Below are 25,571 nucleotides of genomic sequence, written 5' to 3' on the forward strand. Positions count from 1 at the left end.
TATATCCAGTATCAACCACAGGTTTACCTCCCACATGTTGAGTTGTATGTTCAGTATCAACCACTGGTTTACCTCCCACATGTTGAGTTGTATGTTCAGTATCAACCACTGGTTTACCCCTGATATGTGGGGTTGTATGCTCAGTATCAACCACTGGTTTACCCCTCATATACTGTGTTGTATGTTCAGTATCATCTAATGGTTTACTTACCACATGCTGGGTTGTATGTTCAGTATCAACCACTGGTTTACATCCCACATGTTGAGTTGTATGTTCAGTATCAACCACTGGTTTACCCCTCATATGCTGGGTTGTATGCTCAGTATCAACCACAGGTTTCCCTCTCCCATGATGGGCTGTATGTTCAGTATCAACTGCTGGTTTAGTAACAACATGCTGGGTTGTATGTTCAGTATCAACCACTGGTTTACCTCCCACATGTTGAGTTGTATGTTCAGTATCAACCACTGGTTTACTTCCACATGTTGGGTTGTATGTTCAGTATCAACCACTGGTTTACCTCTCATATGTTGAGTTGTATGTTCAGTAACAACCACTGGTTTACTTCCACATGTTGTGTTGTATGTTCGGTATCAACCACTGGTTTACCTCTCATATGCTGGGTTGTATGTTCAGTATCAACTACTGGTTTACCCCCCACATGTTGGGTTCTATGTTCAGTATGAACCACTGGTTTACCTCCCACGTGTTGTGTTGTATGTTCAGAATCAACCACTGGTTTCCCTCTCACATGCTGGGCTGTATGTTCAATATTACCCACTGGTTTACTTACCACATTCTTGGTTGTATGTTTAGTATCAACTATTGGCTAGCCTCTCCCATGCTGGGTTGTATGTTCAGTATCAATCAATGGTTTTCCTCTCCTATGCTGGGTTGAATGTTTAGTATCAACCACTGGTTTACCTCCCACATGCTGGGTTGTATGTTCAGTTATCAACCACTGATTTACCTCCCACATGGTGGGTTGTATGTTCAGTATCAACCAATGGTTTACCTCCCACATGTTGAGTTGTATGTTCAGTATCAACCACTGGTTTACCTCCCACATGCTGGGTTGTATGTTCAGTTATCAACCACTGATTTACCTCCCACATGGTGGGTTGTATGTTCAGTATCAACCACTGGTTTACTTCCACATGTTGGGTTGTATGTTCGGTATCAACCACTGGTTTACCTCTCATATGTTGGGTTGTATGTTCAGTATCAACCACTGGTTTACCTCCCACATGTTGGGTTCTATGTTCAGTATGAACCACTGGTTTACCCTTCACATGTTGTGTTGTATGTCCAATATCAACCACTGGTTTACCTCCCACATGTTGTGTTGTATGTTCAGTATCAACCACTGGTTTACACCTCATATGCTGGGTTGTATGCTCAGTATCAACCACAGGTTTCCCTCTCCCATGCTGGGCTGTTTGTTCAGTATTACCCACTGGTTTACTTACCACATTCTTTGTTGTATGTTTAGTATTAACTATTGGCTTGCCTCTCCCATGCTGGGTTGTATGTTCAGTATCAACCACTGGTTTTCCTCTCCTATGCTGGGTTGTATGTTTAGTATCAACCACTGGTTTACCCCTGGTATGTTGGGTTGTATGCTCAGTATCAACCACTGGTTTACCTCCCACATGGTGGGTTGTATGTTCAGTATCAACCCCTGGTTTACCTCCCACATGTTGAGTTGTATGTTCAGTATCAACCACTGGTTTACCAACCACATGCTGGGTTGTATGTTCAGTTATCAACCACTGATATACCTCCCACATGGTGGGTTGTATGTTCAGTATCAACCCCTGGTTTACCTCCAACATGTTGAGTTGTATGTTCAGTATCAACCACTGGTTTACCACCCACATGCTGGGTTGTATGTTCAGTTATCAACCACTGGTTTACCTCCCACATGGTGGGTTGTATGTTCAGTATCAACCCCTGGTTTACCTCCAACATGTTGAGTTGTATGTTCAGTATCAACCACTGGTTACCTCCCACATGTTGAGTTCTATGTTCAGTATCAACCACTGGTTACCTCCCACATGTTCAGTTGTATGTTCAGTATCAACCACTGGTTTACCTCCCACATGTTCCGTTGTATGTTTAGTATCAACCACTGGTTTACCTCCATCATGCTGGGTTGTATATCCAGTATCAACCACAGGTTTACCTCCCACATGTTGAGTTGTATGTTCAGTATCAACCACTGGTTTACCTCCCACATGTTGAGTTGTATGTTCAGTATCAACCACTGGTTTACCCCTGATATGTGGGGTTGTATGCTCAGTATCAACCACTGGTTTACCCCTCATATACTGTGTTGTATGTTCAGTATCATCTAATGGTTTACTTACCACATGCTGGGTTGTATGTTCAGTATCAACCACTGGTTTACATCCCACATGTTGAGTTGTATGTTCAGTATCAACCACTGGTTTACCCCTCATATGCTGGGTTGTATGCTCAGTATCAACCACAGGTTTCCCTCTCCCATGATGGGCTGTATGTTCAGTATCAACTGCTGGTTTAGTAACAACATGCTGGGTTGTATGTTCAGTATCAACCACTGGTTTACCTCCCACATGTTGAGTTGTATGTTCAGTATCAACCACTGGTTTACTTCCACATGTTGGGTTGTATGTTCAGTATCAACCACTGGTTTACCTCTCATATGTTGAGTTGTATGTTCAGTAACAACCACTGGTTTACTTCCACATGTTGTGTTGTATGTTCGGTATCAACCACTGGTTTACCTCTCATATGCTGGGTTGTATGTTCAGTATCAACTACTGGTTTACCCCCCACATGTTGGGTTCTATGTTCAGTATGAACCACTGGTTTACCTCCCACGTGTTGTGTTGTATGTTCAGAATCAACCACTGGTTTCCCTCTCACATGCTGGGCTGTATGTTCAATATTACCCACTGGTTTACTTACCACATTCTTGGTTGTATGTTTAGTATCAACTATTGGCTAGCCTCTCCCATGCTGGGTTGTATGTTCAGTATCAATCAATGGTTTTCCTCTCCTATGCTGGGTTGAATGTTTAGTATCAACCACTGGTTTACCTCCCACATGCTGGGTTGTATGTTCAGTTATCAACCACTGATTTACCTCCCACATGGTGGGTTGTATGTTCAGTATCAACCAATGGTTTACCTCCCACATGTTGAGTTGTATGTTCAGTATCAACCACTGGTTTACCTCCCACATGCTGGGTTGTATGTTCAGTTATCAACCACTGATTTACCTCCCACATGGTGGGTTGTATGTTCAGTATCAACCACTGGTTTACTTCCACATGTTGGGTTGTATGTTCGGTATCAACCACTGGTTTACCTCTCATATGTTGGGTTGTATGTTCAGTATCAACCACTGGTTTACCTCCCACATGTTGGGTTCTATGTTCAGTATGAACCACTGGTTTACCCTTCACATGTTGTGTTGTATGTCCAATATCAACCACTGGTTTACCTCCCACATGTTGTGTTGTATGTTCAGTATCAACCACTGGTTTACACCTCATATGCTGGGTTGTATGCTCAGTATCAACCACAGGTTTCCCTCTCCCATGCTGGGCTGTTTGTTCAGTATTACCCACTGGTTTACTTACCACATTCTTTGTTGTATGTTTAGTATTAACTATTGGCTTGCCTCTCCCATGCTGGGTTGTATGTTCAGTATCAACCACTGGTTTTCCTCTCCTATGCTGGGTTGTATGTTTAGTATCAACCACTGGTTTACCCCTGGTATGTTGGGTTGTATGCTCAGTATCAACCACTGGTTTACCTCCCACATGGTGGGTTGTATGTTCAGTATCAACCCCTGGTTTACCTCCCACATGTTGAGTTGTATGTTCAGTATCAACCACTGGTTTACCAACCACATGCTGGGTTGTATGTTCAGTTATCAACCACTGATATACCTCCCACATGGTGGGTTGTATGTTCAGTATCAACCCCTGGTTTACCTCCAACATGTTGAGTTGTATGTTCAGTATCAACCACTGGTTTACCACCCACATGCTGGGTTGTATGTTCAGTTATCAACCACTGGTTTACCTCCCACATGGTGGGTTGTATGTTCAGTATCAACCCCTGGTTTACCTCCAACATGTTGAGTTGTATGTTCAGTATCAACCACTGGTTACCTCCCACATGTTGAGTTCTATGTTCAGTATCAACCACTGGTTACCTCCCACATGTTCAGTTGTATGTTCAGTATCAACCACTGGTTTACCTCCCACATGTTCCGTTGTATGTTTAGTATCAACCACTGGTTTACCTCCATCATGCTGGGTTGTATATCCAGTATCAACCACAGGTTTACCTCCCACATGTTGAGTTGTATGTTCAGTATCAACCACTGGTTTACCTCCCACATGTTGAGTTGTATGTTCAGTATCAACCACTGGTTTACCCCTGATATGTGGGGTTGTATGCTCAGTATCAACCACTGGTTTACCCCTCATATACTGTGTTGTATGTTCAGTATCATCTAATGGTTTACTTACCACATGCTGGGTTGTATGTTCAGTATCAACCACTGGTTTACATCCCACATGTTGAGTTGTATGTTCAGTATCAACCACTGGTTTACCCCTCATATGCTGGGTTGTATGCTCAGTATCAACCACAGGTTTCCCTCTCCCATGATGGGCTGTATGTTCAGTATCAACTGCTGGTTTAGTAACAACATGCTGGGTTGTATGTTCAGTATCAACCACTGGTTTACCTCCCACATGTTGAGTTGTATGTTCAGTATCAACCACTGGTTTACTTCCACATGTTGGGTTGTATGTTCAGTATCAACCACTGGTTTACCTCTCATATGTTGAGTTGTATGTTCAGTAACAACCACTGGTTTACTTCCACATGTTGTGTTGTATGTTCGGTATCAACCACTGGTTTACCTCTCATATGCTGGGTTGTATGTTCAGTATCAACTACTGGTTTACCCCCCACATGTTGGGTTCTATGTTCAGTATGAACCACTGGTTTACCTCCCACGTGTTGTGTTGTATGTTCAGAATCAACCACTGGTTTCCCTCTCACATGCTGGGCTGTATGTTCAATATTACCCACTGGTTTACTTACCACATTCTTGGTTGTATGTTTAGTATCAACTATTGGCTAGCCTCTCCCATGCTGGGTTGTATGTTCAGTATCAATCAATGGTTTTCCTCTCCTATGCTGGGTTGAATGTTTAGTATCAACCACTGGTTTACCTCCCACATGCTGGGTTGTATGTTCAGTTATCAACCACTGATTTACCTCCCACATGGTGGGTTGTATGTTCAGTATCAACCAATGGTTTACCTCCCACATGTTGAGTTGTATGTTCAGTATCAACCACTGGTTTACCACCCACATGCTGGGTTGTTTGTTCAGTTATCAACCACTGATATACCTCCCACATGGTGGGTTGTATGTTCAGTATCAACCCCTGGTTTACCTCCAACATGTTGAGTTGTATGTTCAGTATCAACCACTGGTTACCTCCCACATGTTCAGTTGTATGTTCAGTATCAACCACTGGTTTACCTCCCACATGTTCCGTTGTATGTTCAGTATCAACCACTGGTTTACCCCCTATCCTGCTGGGTTGTATATCCAGTATCAACCACTGGTTTACATCCCACATGTTGAGTTGTATGTTCAGTATCAACCACTGGTTTACCTCCCACGTGTTGAGTCGTATGTTCAGTATCAACCACTGGTTTACCCCTGATATGTTGGGTTGTATGCTCAGTATCAACCACTGGTTTACCCCTCATATACTGTGTTGTATGTTCAGTATCATCTAATGGTTTACTTACCACATGCTGGGTTGTATGTTCAGTATCAACCACTGGTTTACACCTCATATGCTGGGTTCTATGCTCAGTATCAACCACAGGTTTCCCTCTCCCATGCTGGGCTGTATGTTCAGTATCACCCAGTGGTTTACTTACCACATTCATGGTTGTATGTTTAGTATCAACTATTGGCTAGCCTCTCCCATGCTGGGTTGTATGTTCAGTATCAATCAATGGTTTTCCTCTCCTATGCTGGGTTGTATGTTTAGTATCACCCACTGGTTTACCTCCCACATGCTGGGTTGTATGTTCAGTTATCAACCACTGATTTACCTCCCACATGGTGGGTTGTATCTTCAGTATCAACCCCTGGTTTACCTCCCACATGTTGAGTTGTATGTTCAGTATCAACCACTGGTTTACCACCCACATGCTGGGTTGTTTGTTCAGTTATCAACCACTGATATACCTCCCACATGGTGGGTTGTATGTTCAATATCGACCCCTGGTTTACCTCCAACATGTTGAGTTGTATGTTCGGTATCAACCACTGGTTACCTCCCACATGTTGAGTTGTATGTTCAGTATCAACCACTGGTTTACCACCCACATGCTGGGTTGTTTGTTCAGTTATCAACCACTGATTTACCTCCCACATGGTGGGTTGTATGTTCAGTATCAACCCCTGGTTTACCTCCAACATGTTGATTTGTATGTTCAGTATCAACCACTGGTTTACCTCCCACATGCTGGGTTGTATGCTCAGTATCAACCACTGGTTTAGCTCCCACATGGTGGGTTGTATGTTCAGTATCAACCAGTGGTCTACCTCCCACATGGTGGGTTGTATGTTCAGTATCAACCACTGGTTTACCACTCATATGCTGGGTTGTATGCTAAGTATCAACAACTGGTTTCCCTCTCCCATGCTGGGCTGTATGCTCAGTATCAACCACTGGTTAATTTACCACATGGTAGGTTGTATGTTCAGTATCAACTATAGGCTTGCCTCTCCCATGCTGGGTTGTATATTCAGTATTAACCACAGGTTTACCTCCAACATGCTGGGTTGTATGCTCAGTATCAACCAGTGGTTTACTTCCACATGTTGGGTTGTATGTTCGGTATCAACCACTGGTTTACCTATCATATGTTGTGTTGTATGTTCAGTATCAACCACTGGTTTACCGTCCACATATTGGGTTGTATGTTCAGTATCAACCACTGGTTTCCGCCTCATATGCTGCGTTGTATGTTCAGTATCAACCAGTGGTTTACCTCCAACATGTTGGGTTGTATGTTCAGTATCAACCACTGGTTTACCCCTCATATGCTGGGTTGTATGCTCAGTATCAACCACAGGTTTCTCTCTCCCATGCTGGGCTGTATGTTCAGTATCAACTACTGGTTTACTAACAACATGCTTGGTTGTATGTTCAGTATCAACCACTGGTTTACCTCCCACATGTTGAGTTGTATGTTCAGTATCAACCACTGGTTTACTTCCACATGTTGGGTTGTATGTTCGGTATCAACCACTGGTTTACCTCTCATATGTTGGGTTGTATGTTCAGTATCAACCCCTGGTTTACCTTCCACATATTGGGTTGTATGTTCAGTATCAACCACTGGTTTCCGCCTCATATGCTGGGTTGTATGTTCAGTATCAACCACTGGTTTACCTCCCACATGTTGGGTTGTATGTTCAGTATGAACCACTAGTTTACCCCTCATATGTTGTGTTGTATGTCCAGTATCAACCACTGGTTTACCTCCCACATGTTGTGTTGTATGTTCAGTATCAACCACTGGTTTACATCCCACATGTTGGGTTGAATGTTCAGTATCAACCACTGGTTTACCCCTCATATGCTGGGTTGTATGCTCAGTATCAACCACGGGTCGCCCTCTCCCATGCTGGGCTGTATGTTCAGTATCACCCACTGGTTTACTTACCAAATTATTGGTTGTATGTTTAGTATCAACTATTGGCTTGCCTCTCCCATGCTGGGTTGTATGTTCAGTATCAACCACTGGTTTTCCTCTCCTATGCTGGGTTGTATGTTTAGTATCAACCACTGGTTTAGTAACAACATGCTGGGTTGTATGCTCAGTATCAACCACTGGTTTACCTCTCCCATGTTGAGTTGTATGTTCAGTATCAACCACTGGTTTACTTACCACATGTTGGGTTGTATGTTCAGTATCAACCACTGGTTTACCTCCCACATGTTGGGTTGTATGTTCAGTATCAACCACTGGTTTTCCCCTCATATGCTGGGTTGTATGCTCAGTATTAACCACAGGTTTCCCTCTCCCATGCTCTCGACACAATATAACTTCTCACCTCGTGGTGTGAAAGAATATAACTATACTTGTATAAGAAGAATGTCTCAACATATTGTATATCAGACTGCAGGGAGATTGTCACTCCAACACTGTATGTTTTCTCACCTTGTGGTGCATAAGAATATAACTATACTCATATGACAAGAATGTCTAAACTGATTGTATATCAGACTTCAGGGAGATTGTCACTCCAACACTGTATGATTTCTCACCTTGTGGTGCATAAGAATATAACTATACTCATATGACAAGAATCTATCAACTGATTGTATATCAGACTGCAGGGAGATTGTCACTCCAACACTGTATGTTTTCTCACCTTGTGGTGCATAAGAATATAACTATACTCATATGACAAGAATGTCTAAACTGATTGTATATCAGACTTCAGGGAGATTGTCACCCTGGCACAGTATGATTTCTCACCTTGTGGTGCATAATAATATAACAATACTCATATGACAAGAATGTCTCAACTTATTGTATGTCAGACTGCAGGGAGATTGTCACTCCGACACAATATGACTTCTCACCTCGTGGTGTGAAAGAATATAACTATACTCATATGACAAGAATATCTCAACTGATTGTATATCAGACTGCAGGGAGATTGTCACTCCAACACTGTATGTTTTCTCACCTTGTGGTGCATAAGAATATAACTATACTCATATGACAAGAATCTATCAACTGATTGTATATCAGACTGCAGGGAGATTGTCACTCCAACACTGTATGATTTCTCACCTAGCAGTGTTTAAGAACATAAAAAAACTCATAATACAAGAATCTATCAACTGATTGTATATCAGACTGCAGGGAGATTGTCACCCTGGCACAGTATGATTTCTCACCTTGTGGTGCATAAGAATATAACAATACTCATATGACAAGAATGTCTCAAATTATTGTATGTCAGACTGCAGGGAGATTGTCACTCCGACACAATAAGACTTCTCACCTCGTGGTGTGAAAGAATATAACTATACTCATATGACAAGAATATCTTAACTGATTGTATATCAGACTGCAGGGAGATTGTCACTCCAACACAATAAGACTTCTCACCTCGTGGTGTGAAAGAATATAACTATACTCATATAACAAGAATATCTCAACTGATTATATATCAGACTGCAGGGAGATTGTCACTCCATCACTGTATGTTTTCTCTCCTTGTGGTGCATAAGAATATAACTATACTCATATGACAAGAATATCTAAACTGATTGTATATCAGATTGCAGGGAGATTGCCACACCAACACTATACAATTTCTCACATACTGATGCATATACAGGATATAACAATATTAATAGCATTGTAAATTTTACATGAAATTGTATATGTATATCAGAATATATTCTCATCCCATCTCACACCATGCATTAATTCCTTCTCCTTTCCATACTTAAGTGGAATTGTGCGTGAAGTTTTAAGCATTTAAAATATCAATCCTTAATATCAATACCGTGAATGATTCAACTCAGTGAGATACACAGTGCATTTACCACTACCACTACCACAATTACACATCCTCAACATCTCACCTTGTGGTGCATAAGAATGTAACTATACTCATATGTCAAGAATATCTCAACTGATTCTATATCAGACTGCAGGGAGATTGTCAACTCAGTGAGATAAACGATGAATATAACAATACTAATATGACAAGAATATCTCAACTGATTGTATATCAGACTGCAGGGAGATTGTCACTCCAACACTGTATGATTTGTCACCTAGCAGTGTTTAAGAACATAGCAATACTCACATGACAAGAATATCTTAACTGATTGTATATCAGACTGCAGGGAGATTGTCACTCCAACACAATAAGACTTCTCACCTCGTGGTGTGAAAGAATATAACTATACTCATATGAGAAGAATATCTCAACTGATTATATATCAGACTGCAGGGAGATTGTCACTCCATCACTGTATGTTTTCTCACCTTGTGGTGCATAAGAATATAACTATACTCATATGACAAGAATATCTAAACTGATTGTATATCAGATTGCAGGGAGATTGCCACACCAACACTATACAATTTCTCACATACTGATGCATATACAGGATATAACAATATTAATAGCATTGTAAATTTTACATGAAATTGTATATGTATATCAGAATATATTCTCATCCCATCTCACACCATGCATTAATTCCTTCTCCTTTCCATACTTAAGTGGAATTGTGCGTGAAGTTTTAAGCATTTAAAATATCAATCCTTAATATCAATACCGTGAATGATTCAACTCAGTGAGATACACAGTGCATTTACCACTACCACTACCACAATTACACATCCTCAACATCTCACCTTGTGGTGCATAAGAATGTAACTATACTCATATGTCAAGAATATCTCAACTGATTCTATATCAGACTGCAGGGAGATTGTCAACTCAGTGAGATAAACGATGAATATAACAATACTAATATGACAAGAATATCTCAACTGATTGTATATCAGACTGCAGGGAGATTGTCACTCCAACACTGTATGATTTGTCACCTAGCAGTGTTTAAGAACATAGCAATACTCACATGACAAGAATATCTTAACTGATTGTATATCAGACGGCAGGGAGATTGTCACTCCGACACAATAAGACTTCTCACCTCGTGGTGTGAAAGAATATAACTATACTCATATGACAAGAATATCTCAACTGATTATATATCAGACTGCAGGGAGATTGTCACTCCATCACTGTATGTTTTCTCACCTTGTGGTGCATAAGAATATAACTATACTCATATGACAAGAATATCTAAACTGATTGTATATCAGATTGCAGGGAGATTGCCACACCAACACTATACAATTTCTCACATACTGATGCATATACAGGATATAACAATATTAATAGCATTGTAAATTTTACATGAAATTGTATATGTATATCAGAAAATATTCTCATCCCATCTCACACCATGCATTAATTCCTTCTCCTTTCCATACTTTAAGTGGAATTGTGCGTGAAGTTTTAAGCATTTAAAATATCAATCCTTAATATCAATACCGTGAATGATTCAACTCAATGAGATACACAGTGCATTTACCACTACCACTACCACAATTACACATCCTCAATATCTCACCTTGTGGTGCATAAGAATGTAACTATACTCATATGTCAAGAATATCTCAACTCATTCTATATCAGACTGCAGGGAGATTGTCAACTCAGTGAGATAAACGATGAATATAACAATACTAATATGACAAGAATATCTCAACTGATTGTATATCAGACTGCAGGGAGATTGTCACTCCAACACTGTATGATTTGTCACCTAGCAGTGTTTAAGAACATAGCAATACTCACATGACAAGAATATCTTAACTGATTGTATATCAGACTGCAGGGAGATTGTCACTCCAACACTGTACGATTTCTCACATACTGATGCATATAAAGGATATTACAATATTAATAGCATTGTAAATTTTACATCACATTGTATATGTATATCAGAATATATCCTCATCCCATCTCACACCATGCATTTATTCCTTCTCCATACTTAAGTGGAATTGTGCGTGAAGTTTTAAGCATTTTAAACCATTTTGCCAAAACACATCACTGTAATTTCCATTCTGTTACCTAAAGTCACCTCACACGACTTGATCACCTGACTACCCCTACCACAGGCTAGAGGAGCTGTGATTCCGTGAAGTAGATAAGGGAGAGCTATGCCAATCTAGACTGTCATGTCTCCAAACCAACATAGTTCATCTGATCCAGGCGAATGCCTGTGGCAATATTCCATCAAGATGACGTTGATTCTTATATATATATGTCAATGCAATAGAGTAACCAGTCTTGATGATACAGTACGTTAGGATGTAGGACAACTGTGCAAGGCTATTGTGCATCATGCATCGTGGCTGTGGTCGTCAAAGAGGCGGTAAACATGCAGCTGTTTTGAATGAAACAGATAACACATCCTTTTCCGTTGATAGTGAAGTGATGGTCAATGATGAGATTTTGAAAAAAAACACAATAAGAGTCTGATCGCTTAGGTTTCATGGTTGACGATAGTACAGAATTCTTCAACGAAGCCTTGAAATACCGAACCATTGAATGCTTGACAATTGCGAAGGCGGATTATATTTCAATCTCAGAAGCTAAAAATACTGCTGACATTCTTTAGAGACCCTCAGGATAGGGGTGTCATTGTCGCTCAGATGTCGATCCACAAGTGGAGGGAATTATGTCAATCCTGATGTTGATCCGTAGACAATAAGTATAGATGTCGATCCTTAGAAGATTGGTATCAATGTCGATCTATTAATCAGCCAGGTGAGGGCCCATTTGCATATCGTTGTCGCTTCTGATGGCGCTCTTGGAGTGATGTATAGCGATAACAATAAGACATAGATTTGTAATCCGGATATGATGTCTATCCATCGTAATGGCCAAGCGACGGGTAACTGACGGGCGTGTGAAGGTGTCGATCCGGAGAGGGAGGGGTATTGGGTCGATCCCCTGCTGAATGTTGATAGGCATGGTGTTGTGGTTCTTGGTCAGCACAACAGTCTTCGTCAGTACAATGTCGACCATGTTGATCTTGATGTATGGCATTCTGTGTCTTATCAGTCTGTATCGATGTAGATCTGTATAATGTTGATCCCTCTAACATCGATCCCTCGAATGTAGATCCTGGTCAGAGAGGTGTGATCTATCTAAACTCTTCCTTTCTGTGAAGGGTTAAGACAAGTACGAAGTATGCTGGGGTCCATACTACAGGGGGAGTCTGGGGAGCACTAAATCATCCCATGGGGGAACGAGAGATGACAGACAACTCTCAGTTGAGAGTTGGGGAATGCTGGGATGGTTGGTAGCAGTAGTTGTCACGGTTGTCATGCTTGTCGTGAAGAGACTGTTTTTTGCCAAAACTGTACATTTGTCTGTAGTTGAGCAAATATCGGCTTAGTAACAGGTGTGCAGGTGACAGTCAACAGTCATCGTCAACTGATAATGAAGTCTGGGTATTATGACTGCCACAGCAGAGGAAATGGTTGGCTTTGTCAGACGTTAGAATTTTTAGACGATGAAAACCCAAGTTCCACGTCCTAGATGTAAACTGTCGATGTTGCGTTTCTTGCATTTGCCAGAGATCATGAGGACCGGCTGGTGAGTAAGAACATCTGCATATCTTGCAGGTTGGGTGTTTATCATGATCATTTCCCATTATTGGCCGTAAAGGTTTATAAGACGTAAAAGGAAACCCTTTAAAAATACAAGAGTCAATTCGCTATTATTCCAAATACGTCCCTACATAATAATGACCAGAAAGAGAGTGATGTGGCAGGGGTAGTAAGATGATAAAGTCATGCAGCTGTGTATAGCTAGAAGACACACATACTCATGATGGTATTTCATCTGGTGATGCAGCTGTGTACAGCTAGAAGACACACATACTCATGATGTTAGGATGATATCTCACCTGGTGTTTTTCTATGAGCTGTTGTAGCGATACTAGCCACCTCACAGCTCACAAGTCGTTCCGCTGCTCAATCTTAGCCTGAAGTAGACTATAAATGTTATGCATTTCTTATTGTCTAGAAGGATTTCTTGCTTTCCTGATTTATAGTGATAAGTGGGCAGTTTTTATTAGTGGGTTGAACTAAAGAAGCAAACACATTCTTGCTTACTGAGTGTCACAAATCTCTATTTTGAGGAATTCCCTGGACTCAATAGCCACCAAAGCTTTGTTTCCAAGGTGATGTCAACAGCTCCATCCCTCCTATTACCAACTTTCTCTCACTCGTGGGTGTAGTTTGATCAGACAGCTGTATTTAGTGTATTGTTGTTCAGATCATGCTCATAACGAAGCTATGTTTACAGATGGGTTCAGGGTTTATATAATAGATGATACTTGGAAGTGTGAATAATATAATGTATGTTCAATACAATGCTGAGAATGTGAAACATGATAGCGTACCTCCAGCTCAGGAATGATAGCACCAGTTCTCCAGCCATGGCGTAGTGAGGGATCCGGGATCGAGAGGAAATTATACCCAGTGAACTTCAAGCATCATTGAATTTATACATGTCTACAGACAGAACTGTCAGTGTCGGCAACATACCAGCCTGCAAATAATAAGGTCTGGTCTAGACTGTGATGGGGATCTCTCTAATAACACTGACTGGCATTTGGAATCTGTGTAATAATTTTAGTTGATTTTAATACAAGAGTGAGTGAGTGAGTATGGTTATACGCCGCTCTTAGCAATATTCCAGTAATATCACGGCGGGGGACACCAGAAATGGGCTCCACACATTGTACCCATGTTTAATACAAGAAGTATAATACAGTATCATAGTGTATTTCCCCCTTTGTATTACATGAAGTGCTACAGAGTTCACTCCCTTTATCTGCACTACTCACAGCAAGATCACTGTACACATGGTCACCAAAGTACAGAACCCTTGAGCCGTACCAGCCGGTCATCTGTGTCAGGAAATAGAAGTTGCCCTGGTAAAAGAGATTGTGGTAAGTCACAGAATCAGCATCAAACATTGGAAATAACAACATTCAGTTCTTTGGTTGACAAGTAGTACATTCATTATCAGCACTTCAGACTGCAGACAACAAACATAAGGACAAACTCCCTTACCGGGTCAACGAATACATATTATCTGTTCTCGCAATTGCACCAATTACAAGACTTAGTATCAAAATCTGGATTGTGAAAACGCCAGCTCTTTTATGCATTTTACCAAGGCATAAATTTTCATTTGGTAAGTCAGACACTTGTAGTTGCGTGGTTGGATCTGTTAAGAACGTCAGACAAATTGTATGTTTAAACATACCAAGCTCTCAGGTAAATCTCGGGTTCTCGAATCTGGGTTGTGTTTAGGAACAGAGGTCCCCGTGTCCAGGTCCTGCTACCCTTCAGAGAGCTACTAAAAATGCCATGAAGCCTTCATTTAGATTGGCCGGTGTCACCTTAGCTTTCACCTGTCTTGCCTACAGATTTTGATGAACAGAGGCAATGATGCAACACGAATAATCTGATTTTAATGAGAATAAATAATAATAACATGTACATTTGTCCAACAATAATTCAACACAATGTATTTCTCTAGCACGTGTAGCAATAACACCAATCAATGGATGTGTACATATTCAAATCACATTTCGTTATCTCCCTGGGGAGTACGCAAACCGATAGACACCAGATTCTTCTGCTCTCACATACCTTTTTCAAAGTAACTCATTGTAAGAAGCAGCAATGACAACAACTTTTCAGTTACCGTGAAACTTCGTTGATAAACGTTTACTTTCTAGCATTGTTTAATGTTGTAACTTAAAGTAGTATAGAGTCTGACCCAATTTCCGGCGTGTCTAAAGGTGGGCAACTCTTCACAACGAATTGTGGCGCCTTCGCCGACAAGCCCATCCGTGCCCCATTGGTAGTTTGATTGATTAACAAATATTTAGAATATGAAGAGCCTTCAGTCAGTGAGTCCATCTGAATTGTTTTACACCTAAACTGTGATTTTTATCTTACTGCTTTTCCCGATGCGATGTAAACTCACTCACTCACTCTTCTTTCGCTATTTGATTCAAAATCTATAGGGTGCAGCTTAGCTAACGTTAGTAATTCTACATAATATATAATGGATAACGTGATACTGTTGCTATTTGTATTTATTTCTGACTTTATTTGGATGTTAGAATGCCAGAATGTGAATAACCAGCATGTCATGTTTCGAACCTAGTGGTGCTTAAATTGAGTTTTAAAATATCCAAGTAATAAAGCGGCGTAGGAAGCCAAAGGATTTCATGTGTTACCTTGTGAGGAATCGAATCCGGGTCTTCATTTTGACCAATGAATGACGTCTTCACCAGGCAACTCAAGCGCCCTCATGAACATATTTGAGCACGATGAAAATGCAGCTGTGTTATAAGTACCTTTGTATCATCATCAGGGAAACAACATTTGAGACGGCGAAGCCATGATATCTTAATTTCATTTTAACTTATTTACTCATTAAAGATAGATAAATTATCCAACTTATTTTGAGTGTGAAGCATGCATCACTTTATCTGAACCTTGTCTTCAAATTTCACAAGTAAAACTGTCCAGTTAGAAATGAAATACAATGAAACAAGGAGTGATGGTAATTCAGTATATCTTTAATGAGTTCAATACTTATTATCATCACGATGCGTTCTTTGTAGTTGGTCCTTTGATCTGTATCATAATATACTCTTGGGTGTATTTTGGGAAACTTTATTTCGTTGTACATATTTGAACTGTTTGCAGTCTGAAGGCACACGCCGGTTAACACACAATAACTACAAACAGAAGATTATGGAAATAAATATCATGGTTTTATTTAAGGTAAAGACACCCTGACCCACCCGGGGCTGACCCGCCCGGAGCTGCAATGTGATCTTCCGAGGTACAAACATTTATCAACTGTTGAATCAACATTCGTTTTGCCCTCTTCACCGTCTTCCGAATATTAACAGCACTACCCGCGTTTTTCAGTTGTCAGCTGTACAATCAATCCCTCACGTGATAGCCAACATAGTGCTGAATGTATGTCCCGTACAGTGCGTGCTGTCAGAGAACCCTGAAGTGGCCAGTGTTGTCGGGGAGTTATGGAGATTATTTTATGTCTTAAAGCAACAATTCATTCTACTAAGCAGCATATGTTCATCAGTGTACACAAACATAACATTCATTGTAAACAGTTTACATGATCTGCACGGTTTTGGGCTAATGGTTTTATTTGATGCACGAGAAAGATTTGCGTACCGTAGTAGTGAGTATTGGCAAGTTTCTATATAGAACAAATTTGGTTTGAAGGCATTCATCTTTAAGTCTAGGTTGCCAATGAAACAGGAAGCGCCATGTTGGTTGAACTGACCACATAGGGAGAACGGTTGGTGTGTTAAGCTGACAGAGTGAATCGATAGTTATCGATCATGCAAGAGCATGCATTGGTTATGGTGTGTTAGTACATGCCTCAGGTTGTTAACAAGTTGTCAACACGACATAAACTAAATCTCTGTCTCCGTATTTTCCTTCTTTAATCGATCTTATTCTATTATTATCCAGTGTATGTGATCAATTGGTCATGGTATTTGTCTTTCAAAATCATACCAATAACTTTAAAACATGTCTGTGATTCCTGCATTGCTTTATTTTATACTTTTGTCTAGAGGTTTAAAGCATGAGTACATTTTACATTCCTTTTACTATATCTGGTGGTCAGGTGTAGATTTGGTCACATTCATGATGAATGCTGGTGATTGGCGTTAACAGGTTAAAGATACGAAATTATATATTAACTAATGTCCATGTCCACAAAGACAATTGTAGACTGAACCAGCTAAACACTTATAAAGGTTGTCCAATGCCAAACCCTAAAATGCTGTCATTATGCCTTGTAGATAGTTAAATTAGCCCTTTCCGACTAGCGTAAGTTTCTCTTTAATAGACCAAAGTCATGCACACAAATAAACAAACATTAAAGTGTGTATTCCTTTGTCATTGATTAGCATTTATGGAAAGCTGATTATGTTTGATATACATTATCAGCATGAAGTCTGCAAGGATTCAAGAAACATTCAACCTTCATTCAACCATGCATGCATTCAATTCAAACCAACTAGCTTTAACGAATGGTTCTGTCTAAAACCCCAAACGTTCAGTTTTATGAAATTATGTATGAACGAATTATCATTCTTATTACCATCATCTTTACTCTACCTTTATCTCAGCGTCACAGACGCATGGTATAATGCTGGTTATGGTTTTAATTCCTAGCATAACCAGCAATGCAAGTCATTTTTAATTCATTGTTGTACTAATGTACATGAATCAAAATGTATATTTATAGCCAAAATTCATTTAATGCCGCTGAAACGAACTATTTCGCGTTCACGTGATCTTGACGCCGAATCTGAAATAGAATACCCCCTCTCTCCACAGCTGTCGCGTGGAATCTACCTGGCAGAATAGCTTATCCGCTGTTTAGTAGTTAAGTTGGTAGATTTCGCTAGAATGATTTCTCAGTGCAGATTGGGGCACGAGTGGCCCAGTCATCTAAGGCGCCGCGATTCGCTTTGCAAAGTTGCGTCCCTTGGGCACGCCAGAAACCTATGATTATGGGTTCGAATCCCGGTTCGCCCCGATTATGTTTCTAGGTTTGTCAGCACCATACCCGTGCTCGTGGGTTTCACCGAAGTGGTAAACGTCTCAGACCTGCATCACTTCGGGCTTTCCTCCCACATTGAGCTGACGCGCCATTATATAACTGGAATAATGTTAAAAGCGGCGTTAAAACCAACTCACTCAGTGCAGATTAAAACCTGGTGTTTGCCTAGATTGAGAGTGGTAAAGTGGTGTATTTAGGTGTTGCCTGTCTACCTGGATAACACCTGTCAAGTGTTGTACACATGGGCTTTTTGTATTAAGAAGGGAACGTTGGGACATACAGGTATTGCATATATTATATTATAGGGGTTGTATGTCTTTACAGGAGCGTGTAAAGGTTCTTTATGTGTGTGCAGTTGTGTATACAGTGGTTGCATTATTTAGTGTAATTGTGTTTCCTTTTGTCAGTGCACTATTGTTTGTGGTTGCATGTCTTCAGTGGTGTACATAGGTGCATGGCGGTGTTATATGCATTTATAATCTCGGGAAAAAAGTAACTGTGCTTAATATTGAATTCAATAAAAGTATCATTTATTCAAAATGAATTCTGCAATTAAATAATATATATTTCAATTCATGAAGACATCTCCATAACTTTATGGTCCTGTTTCACAGTTTGCGTGTGCATGTTAATGCACGTAGTACATTTTGGATGTTTTCGTGATTGTTGGAAGCATAATATTCACACACATGAATTCTTTTTTTTCATTTGAACAGCACAACATGATTGTGTAACTATCAGGCGCTCATAACAAAACACTACTTTAGTTTAACTGTAAATAACGCCTACGCCTGTTCACTGTCTGCTGAAAATCAACGTCTACGCGCCGTGGGTAGGCTGCAAACAGGAAAGGCCGCGCTGAGGTCCCCAAACACTTAATGTCCATCGAAGCACAATATTATCTCTTGGGAGAGGTTATCAAAGCAGGTCAACATGCATCATTTGCCAGGGGCCTGACGTTCACGCGTGACGTCTCGCCAACAAGACAACCAATTTCGGTTTGTACATGTAACCGGTGCCGAGCTTTTGGCGAGGTGCCTAGAATCTTAATTCAAGAGGGACAGCTATTCAGTATTTCCGAGTTTCGAGCATTACCCATTCACATTTTTAGAGAGAAAAGGTACGAAATGTTAGCCATGCAGATAAAATCACTGAAGATAGCCGACTATTCTTCAGATGACGTCATGAAATAAATTGATGACATCATAGACTATTTTTCTCAACATTGAAGCAATGTGAGGTATAATGGCTTCAATGGACTACTCGGTAATCAGAATCTCTCAAATACACACGTGCAGATACCGGACAATCGTTACACACGATCATTCTGTCCTTTGAATAATAATGTGTAATTGTGTCCCATGTAGTGTCCCGTCTTCAAGCTGATACTCAAAGAATGTCATGGGTGAATATGTAAAACGTGAGCAATTCAAGTAGATAACAACTCGCATGCGACGAATATGATGAAGTTCACTTGCACACAATCAGAGGAACATTAGGTCTAAAGGACGTAATTATGACAGATGCGTTGGTTTTATTCAGTGCGATTGTAATCATAATTACATATTGCCCATGGTTAGCTAATAGATGAGGATTAGTATACGTTCACTTGAGCTACACTGATTGTACGAAACGAGAGTAAGAAATGTTATATTTCCGAGCGAGAGCGAGGGTAACACATGAATTCTTACACGTGTTTCATGAAATCAGTATGTCACACATGCAAGTGTAATCATTTGTTTATAATTATTACCCATTATTTCTTAATCCTTTTGATCTCCCTCTTAAAAAATCCACTGATCACTACCGCCGTCATAGAAAACCATTAATGGTCGAATGACGTTAAACATCTACAGCTGTGGCTTCGTTTCAACAATGCCGTACGGATGACGTCAGAAATACACCGCTGCGCGTGAAGTGATATTTGCGATATAAGTGATATAAGTTCGAGGTGGGCCCACATTCGAAACTAAACGCACTTGTTGTTGAGAATATATACTACGTAAACAAACCCGCATAACGAACTCATAATTTGTCTATTTAAAATAAGTATTATGACTTATAATTGGATTGAAATGTACAAATGCGATGGCAATACAGCAGAACTCACTTCTACGAACATCGCCAAACTAGGTCGTGGGGTCATTAATATTCATGAGTTATTCCTTTTGTGGAACAAGTTCTCGTACACGTTTGAGGCTTGTATCATGTCCGAGATCAGTTCAAGTGAAGACATATTTTCAGGCTTATATCGCCACCAACACTTATGATTAGATTGATGTGTTAAACTGGAAAAAGTAGAATGAGTGGTTTTGCCTCTATAAATTTAACTTGAAGTAGATCTTGCTTTGTAACTATTTTTTGTAAAACTAGTGTGGTCAGCTATGATGACGTTATTCAAACTTCAAAGACTTGTGTGCCTTTCGTGAAATTAACGTCACACGAAATGATTTTTAAAGATATTTTCCATTAATATTACAAAATAAGAATAATATATAATGTCACATACCCATGCAAAGTAATGACAAATGTGAGCCCACTAGCCTAAATGACTTCGTCAACCCAATGAAACCCAGCGATTTACAAATGTGGGCCCACCTGTTTCGATCACTATAAGACGGGAACAATGTGGGCCCACATTTTAGAATATGGTTATAAGTAAGCAAAGCTAATGAAGTTTGGCGATTTTTTAATGTGGTCTCTCCAGTTGCAATCACTATGACAGAAGAACGTCTACCCACTAGGCGATATACAAATGTGGGCCCACTTGTTTCGATCACCATATATGATGGGAACAATGTTCATCAATGATTATCAATATTAAAGTAGAAATTCGCGATAAATAAATGTGGTCCCTCCTGTTGCAATCAATATGAAGTACGTCTGCCCACATTTAGGAGTTGATTGTCAGAACTAACGAAAAAAACTAACGCAGCTACGCGAAATACAAAGGTGGGCCCACTTATTTTGATCACCATAGATGACGGGAAAAATGTGGGCCCACATTTTAGAAAATGGTTATCAGCAGTAAACCAATCTTAGAAGATGTACGGATCGAAACATAAATATATAATGCATTCAAACATTTAATTAAGAATACGTTTTACCTTAGGGATAAACTGGGCATTTAATAGCTGGACGAACAACGTTCAGCGTGGGTGACGCCATTTCTTGCAAATGCGAAAAGAACGGAGATAGCTCCCGTTTGAAATTAGAGTGACCTTCCTTTCCTAATATGAACTACTGATAATGCGGTTTCGCCCGATTTTTTTATGAACTTGGTGATTTCTAACCCTTTGACTACTATATGTGGTTATATCAGAAATAACAATATCGTAATTGTCAAAGTTGTTTTATCTTGCGGTGCGGTGCGGTGCGGTGCGGTGCGTCGCGGTAAGGAATGAACGCCATGTAACCCAGTTACGAAGTACATCTATCAGGCAGATATAATATTCTCTTGTTCAAAGTGAGTGAGTGAGTAAGTTTGGTTTTTACGCCGCTTTTAACAGTATTCCAGTTATATCACGGCGTGTCAGCTTAATGTGGGAGGAAAGCCCGAAGTGATGCAGGTCTCAGACGTTTACCACTTCGGTGAAACCCACGAGCACGGGTATGGTGCTGACAAACCTAGAAACATAATCGGGGCGAACCGGGATTCGAACCCACTATCATAGGTTTCTTGCGTGTCCAAGGGACGCAACTCTGCACATCGAATCGTGGCGCCATAGACGACTTGGACATCCGTGTCCCCCTCTTGTTCAAAGATGTTTCAGCATTATAATAGTGAAATACGAAACCCATATTGCATGTTCTGTTGAAACGTATCACTGGCTAAGTTAGATCTTAGTTAACTTGGAATTAAATAGAAACTATACGGGGTTTTATTTTAATATGCATTACATTATTAATAAATGTCGACGTTTACACATCCTAACTGTATACAATAAGAATAATGAGCAGTTTAGCATAAGTATTTAAAGTCTCTTAAACTGCGATTTGAATCACCTCAAAATTTCAATTTGTTAATAATCCAAAATTAGTTATAATAGTTAAGTTAAACACATATTTGTAGCGTCTAGGTTGGGCTCACTGCAGAGGCAAATCCGTACATGTCGATGAACACTTGATATTTGCTGGAGCTCAATGATAAATCTAAAAATATAGAGAGATAAGAAAACACTGAGTCACGAAAGAGGTCGACAGGTTGTGTGCATAATGCAACACAGCAGAGCCTTGCTCATGGTCGAGGGCCCTGGAGCTGTCATTACCATCATTTGTCATGTCCATCAAAACTCAAATGCCACTTGTGCGTGTCTGTTGTTCAAACATGCTATTTAAAGCGCCTTGTCGGCGTGACCTTATCCTCACATGCTCAGCTCTTATCGCACCTGATCTCAATGAAATGGAAACATTTGTATACTCATTCTTTTAAATATAAATTAAATTATTGACTTTACTGTGAAGTTAATTGTATGGGATAATCCACCTTTCTTCATAATTATGGTGATTCCCGTTCAGAAGATGTGCACAGTTCTTCCCGTTTGAAGTCTGACTCTCTCTCTATCTCTCTCTCTCTCTCTCTCTCTCTCTCTCTCTCTCTCTCTCTCTCTCTCTCTCATTCTCTCTCTCTCTCTCTCTCTCTCTCAGGTTTATGTCATGTCAGTCCATCTTTCACAAAAAAAAGGAAAAGATCATAACCACTACACAATGTGTTATACCCTATGTTTGAGGTGTAAAAATTAGTAAGAAAGTGAGTGTATGTTAACAGCTACCTGTCAATAATCAAGTCAAGACGAACCAAACCGTTGACTGGCAGTAAGAGAAACGTTCCACGCCATTAGGGTACGACAACATGATCAACAGACACCCCTTGTTCAGTTCCGATACTGATTCCCATCAGGTACAGTTTAGAAAGGCAGCATGTCTATATGTGTATTGTTTCATAACTTGACATTTGCAAAACATACAAGCCGGAGTGATTTAAAATTGTTTACTATCATAAACACATTTACAGATGGATGTTTAAAATGTGAGACACGTCGGCAAATTATACACGTGTTGTTTGTTGTTTAACGCCGCACTCAGCAAAATTCCAGCTCTATGACAGCGGTCTGTAAATAATCGACATAAAAGACAATCCAGTGATTAATATCATGGGCATCGATCCGCACAATTCGGATCGATACATGCATCAACCAAGTCAGCGAGCCGGGTCACCCGATCCCGTCAGTCGCCTCTCACGACAAGCATTGTCGCCTTTACGGCAAGCATTGGTTGCTTAAGACCTATTCTACCCCGGATCTTCACGGTTCTATACACGTGTCACTACAACAGTCTTAATATCATTTTTCATTATAAAGTAAACAAAGAAATGAAAACTCTTGACAGACGGGAGAAGGTAGTCTCAGCTTGGAGGAACAGAGGGGCAATGTTCTGATTCACATTTTGGGCCTGCTAACTGACATGAGGAGAGGTGTCTGGAACAGTTTGATAGGTTCATCACCAGGACTCATAGATGACGGAGCATTATATGTCAACACTTACAGGTGACACTGGCTGTCTGATATACATGGGATTCAAGGCAATACTAACTGTCTTACTGACCGTGAAGGAAACGAGCGGGGGAGAAACTGTGGATTTTAACACGGAAGCGAGTGACGATATTGGAAACATTTCAGTAACTTCTGCAAGTCCATGACTAATACCATGGACTACCAAGGCTTTGTTACAGATGTGAAGTCGACAGCCCCTTCGACAAGTAATACTGCAATCATGAAATACATGAGTCACCAAATTAACTGGAAAGTATATGGAAATGTTAATTTCACCTTTTCATTTGCCGATATTCCTTGGAATCACTGACTTGTCACCTCTGAGACAATTCGGGCTTGTTCCATCTTGTGATGCTTAGCAACTATACGGATACATCAGGAAGCGGTCATCAATACAAAATCAAAATTTCTGTCCCAAAACAACAGCACTGCATATATTCCTGAGTGTGGATATTTAAAATAACAATTAATGTCTGTAACTAGCTTTTCATGACTATAATCGTTGCAGCTTGAAATGAATCACGAAATGTCGTGATGATTAATTAACGAATGCAGCTAAATTTGTTATAATATTTATAAAGTGAAAACAAGCCATTCCAGCGATAAACATATTACTTAGAATAAATACAAAACACACACAAAGTCTGTTCTACAAAGAATTGTCTATGTTACAAGCCAGGAAAGTCATCATTGGGTTTTGATCATACGGTTAAATTCGGGTTAGGGCCGGCAGTCAGTCGATTATACTTGGTGAACCAGAAAAAAGCCACGTAATCCGAGGCGGAAGTAGGCAGACCAGATCGTTGAAATTCCGCAGAATATTGAATACTGTAAACCCACTTTCACCAAAGTGGCGGGTTTTGTCTTGTGGGGAACGATTTCATCTGTCTTATTAGCATAGTTTCTTTCACGATATTTCCGGTATTGTTTTTGCAAATTTATCTTTGGTCAAGCATTTGTGATTAAGTATGTCCTAAAGCTTTTATATTTGTAAAGTTGCTATGGTGAATTTATTTGCCGCGAAACGTGTGCAGCCGACTATGCCCTCGGAAGGAGGAGGAAGGGGTGCTCGTGCTTTCAAGCACGTAATTTTGGAGAATATCACCTACCTGTACAGACCGCCTCCGTGGTCTAGTGGTAGAGCGTTCGCCCAGAGAGCGGAAGGTCCGGGGTTCGATCCCCGGCCGCGTGAAATCAAAAGACGTTAAAAGATGGTACTTGCTGTTACCCTGTCTGGCGCTCGGCATTAAGGGGCTAAAACAAGGACTGGTCGGCTCGGAGTCCGTATACTGTGTCTGAGTGGGATAAACTGCGGCAAGGTATCTCAGTGGGCTAGCACTATAAATCGGCATCAGTCCGGACTAGTCCAAGCAGCCACACACACACACACACACACACACACACACACACGTGCATGCACGTCGCTATATAAGCGCAATAATCTTGGACGCGACGTTAAACCCAATTTCACTTAACCTCACCTACCTGGACAGCACAGTCCATATGTAGAACCTTTTTACATTTTGTCTCCGTCTCCACTGTATTTCGTGTCAGCCTTTGCAGCGGATTGACACTACTTAAGAGCCAAGTAACCTTATTTAGCCTTGTGTTGATATGCTATTTTCATTAACGATGTTACGATCCATCCAATTC

General features: G+C 40.3%; 1 protein-coding gene across 1 annotated transcript in view; it reads right to left on the reverse strand.

Annotated features, from left to right (window-relative positions):
- The window catches only part of LOC124125000 (5'-nucleotidase domain-containing protein 3-like), a 143,930-nt gene extending 129,745 nt beyond the window's left edge, over positions 1 to 14,185 (reverse strand). The window contains exon 1 of the transcript XR_007219642.1: positions 14,132 to 14,185. The gene's annotated coding sequence lies outside the window, so the exon portion shown is untranslated. The remainder of the gene's footprint in view (positions 1 to 14,131) is intronic.
- Positions 14,186 to 25,571: the final 11,386 nt, after the last annotated feature.

The sequence above is a fragment of the Haliotis rufescens genome, unplaced genomic scaffold (assembly GCF_023055435.1).
Source record: "Haliotis rufescens isolate VD_foot unplaced genomic scaffold, xgHalRufe1.0.p SCAF_9, whole genome shotgun sequence".
NCBI classification, from domain to species: domain Eukaryota; kingdom Metazoa; phylum Mollusca; class Gastropoda; order Lepetellida; family Haliotidae; genus Haliotis; species Haliotis rufescens.